The sequence below is a fragment of the Magnolia sinica genome, chromosome 4 (genome assembly GCF_029962835.1).
Source record: "Magnolia sinica isolate HGM2019 chromosome 4, MsV1, whole genome shotgun sequence".
In the NCBI taxonomy this organism is placed as follows: Eukaryota; Viridiplantae; Streptophyta; class Magnoliopsida; order Magnoliales; family Magnoliaceae; genus Magnolia; species Magnolia sinica.
Genome location: NC_080576.1, coordinates 40,769,570 through 40,773,295, shown reverse-complemented (window position 1 = coordinate 40,773,295; position 3,726 = coordinate 40,769,570). Strand labels below are relative to the sequence as shown.

At 37.5% G+C, this 3,726-nt stretch overlaps 1 non-coding gene across 1 annotated transcript; it reads right to left on the bottom strand.

Moving 5' to 3' along the window:
- Positions 1-2,245: 2,245 nt before the first annotated feature.
- TRNAA-CGC (transfer RNA alanine (anticodon CGC)) lies at positions 2,246-2,318 on the bottom strand. Its single transcript has one exon. It is a non-coding gene; the product is annotated as a tRNA-Ala (tRNA).
- Positions 2,319-3,726: the final 1,408 nt, after the last annotated feature.

The window sequence follows — 3,726 nt, the reverse complement described above, 5'->3', positions numbered from 1 at the left end:
TCTGAATTCGTAGATTTGACGGCTAGTAATAAAGAGGCAGAATAGTTAAGAAACATATTATTAGAAATACCATTATTGGTAAGGCCTTTGCCACTGGTCTCTATCTACTGTTATAGCAAAGTGACACTGTCAAAGGCATATAATAAGACTTATAATGAAAAATCTAGACATATCAATTTAAGGCATAGTTTTATGCGGCAACTACTTGGTGACGATGTTATAACAATACAGTATAGACGATCTATCCAGAATCTAGCGAACTCGTTCACCAATGAATTGACAAGGGATATTGTCAGTAGAACATCAAGAGGAATGAAACTTAAACCAATTTCACAGACACCAAATGAGGGAAACCCAACTTTAGTTAAAAGGTTCAATGAGCAAAGTACCCCGCAGGAAGTATCTGAAGCAGCACTGTACATTTTCTATCTGTCTTATTCCTGAATGTATGTATAGTGCTGGATACTTTTAATGATTTAAAGGAGGATGAGCCTATGCTCTTAATGAGTCCTTTCAAGGGTGCTTTTATTACAGGGGTATTCATAAGGACTCACCTGTATGAGTATTGGAAGTGGGTTTGCTTCCTTATGTTCGAGAGTTTTGGCTACTCTCATGAACTTATGAATCCAGGACAAAGCACAAGGCCGTCAATATAATATAATTTTAGAATACTTGGTAATTGAAATATATGTGTGTGTGACATGTCCGATTGTGTCACATAGAATACTTAGTACAAGACTTTAGTCACTAATGATTCTAATACAACTTTAATTTGTTTACCCTAGGTGAAGGTTCGAGTTTATAAAACACCTTCTCTTACGCACACATTTTCCTTACATACCCTGACATTTGTATTTTGAAAAATAGTGGAGGATTGTTGGATTATTTCAAGATATGAAAAGATTTTTTAATTGATAAAAGAAAATTTAGGAAAAGGGTTGTGACTTTTGGTGATTGTCGGTGATCATTTATTTGTGAAAGGTGATGCCTCTTGGTAAATAGAGCATCATTTAAATTTGAAATGTTAGTGAAAATATGCCATTAATGGTGGAGGGGTGCCATTATTGAAAAGACACCATGGAAGAAGATGTTTTTTCATGAAAATAGTCTTAAAGCATCTCTCGTGATTGTATATAAACCCATCTTTGGGTCAATCCGAAAATAACAATTCCAATAATCTCCTCTCCATTTACTTTTTCTCCATTTTCAATTTTGGATGGTTTTTCAAAAATTACAGTTTTCAGACGCTAAACTGCAAACAGTTTTTTAGGCAATAACTTGTAAATAGTTTTCAGGAGATAAGTTGTAACAGCACAAAAGTCGGGGGTGTACACTGTAAAAGTGTGTTGGAGAAGAGAGTTATTGTATTATGGAGGCAGACTGTTGTAACCCTCTTGCCAATTGATTTAATCACCGGTAAGCTTCGAATATCGCCTTAAAGATAGCGACATCATAACGTGCCTTAAGCCTAGTTTTAGGTGATTAATTTTCTATCTTTCCGCCTCAAACCCAACAGCCTCATCTAACCCAAGGGGAGTAGGGATGTCGATTTGGCCAGGAGGTGGGTTGTCTTCCCCTCAATTTTGAATAGGTTGGTACGCCTATTTTACCTGCTGCCAAGAACCTAACCTAGGTGCCAAAAGCCTCAAGACTGATGGAACTGTCAAGTTAGGCTCTTTAAACTATTGGGTTTATAACATTCCACCATGCCCGGGGGCTGGAGTGGAGCCGGAGCTGTCATTTACGGTGGCACTCACTCAGCACTCACTTAACCCTTTTCTCCAGGTATCCCTTTTTACGGCATGGCAGCTGCAGTCTGATTATCCAAGCAGCCTTTTTTCACTTGGTGGCTACACTGTGATTGTCCAGTAGCTCTTTTTACACTTTGTTATTTTCACAACTAAGGCCCACTACTAATAAAATGAATCACACTAGGCTCTTGAAACTGTGGGGGTCGTAGCACCGGAACTGCTTAAAGTTTTGGGGTTCTACTCAGAAAAAAACAGTTTGGTTAGGTGGAGCCATCTCCAATTGGCTTCCCAACTTCCACCATGAGGAACATTACGCGTAAAATCAGAACCATCCGTCTACTTACATCTACCATAGATGGCCCACATCAGAACCATCCGTCTGGTTACATCTACCATAGATGGCCCACAGTTCACAAGTCTGGTTACATCCACCATAGATGGCCCACAGTTCACAAATCAGAGTGATGAGACCGTAAAAAAAATAATAATAATAATGGAGATGCGGGGAATCGAACCCCGTGCCTCTCGCATGCGAAGCGAGCGCTCTACCATATGAGCTACACCCCCCATCAATTGGCATATACTTTGTAAGAATTTTCTTCTAGTTATTTATTTAATTTAATTTAATTTAAATTTTTTTTTTTGTTTTGCAATTGGGTCCAACGATTAGGTAATCCAAACCGCTAATCCGTTTGTTTTTATACGATGGACGGTGAGCCTCCAAATATTTTCTAATAGTAAGTTCCGAAGAATCAATATCAGAACCTTTTCTCATTTGAACGTGGGGCATTGCTGTGTTTCTCTTCTGGGGACTTTTCAGGGTCGCAATTGCCACTTCCTCGGGCACGGATATTTATGTCCTAAGTGGAGGTTTGTTGCACCCAAACTACTCCTTGAGTAGGTATCCCAGCATGCCATCTGAGCCGTTGAAACGGTGGGAACCTTGATGAATATCAGATAGTGAATAAATAATGCTGATCCAATAACCAAGATGGCCACACCTGTAAAGTGGGTTATTCGATCGCTGTCCATTGATTTCAATGGTGTGGCCTAGCTGAAAAGTATTTTGTCTTCGATTTTAGGTGACAGTGATAATCATGATGGATTCCACCTTTTTCATGGCTTAGATGTCTGTACATGCGACATATCAGTTAGAAAAACAGTGCAGTTTGGTAAGCTAAGCATACTGGGGGGCTGTATGATATCATTTATTTATTCTTCCCTTTGCGGTTGATGAGTTTCACACGCTTGTAAGCATTGAATGCACGGCACTTCAATGCAATTGGCTGATGGCGACTGCCCCTTCTGTTTTTTACTATAATGGGAACGTTGATTTGCAATTTAGCTTTACACATCTCTTTCAACTTACACGATTAACAAATTTTGAAGGGTCTGTGCTCTCCTAAAGGGTGAGGTTGATAATACTCTTGGCGCTTCGAAATTGTACATGCGCTGCATATATTATTAACTCAAATCACATAATTAGAGTTATGAGAATTACGTTGAAAATAAGTTGTTTTTTTTTTTCCTTTTTTTTTTTAAATTATCAAATTTCATGCTGATTCGATATTTTTAACTTTTGGTTGATGAGAATTTATTTGTTAAATTTGAACCATTAATCATTTTTGTTGCTCATCAACTAAATCTGAAGACAAATATCAAAATCAATATGAAAATTCATTTGAATATAAGCACACAATTTTTATGCATTAATTTTAATTCATTATTTTCCATGCATATAACTCCTTGGTGCCCATGTATCAACCAACTTACTCCGCCAAAGTATCCAAGTTTATTTTCCTGGTAAAATGCAGGAGAAGGCAGTGGACTGTATAGTTGTTTATACATTTGTAAATTTATTGAATTCCCTTTCCTATGAGAAAATCCTCCATTGTCTTTTAAATAAGACAGCTTTACTTTATCTAAAAACTAATAAATGGTTAAAAAAATCATAATGTTATGTGTTAGTGCACTG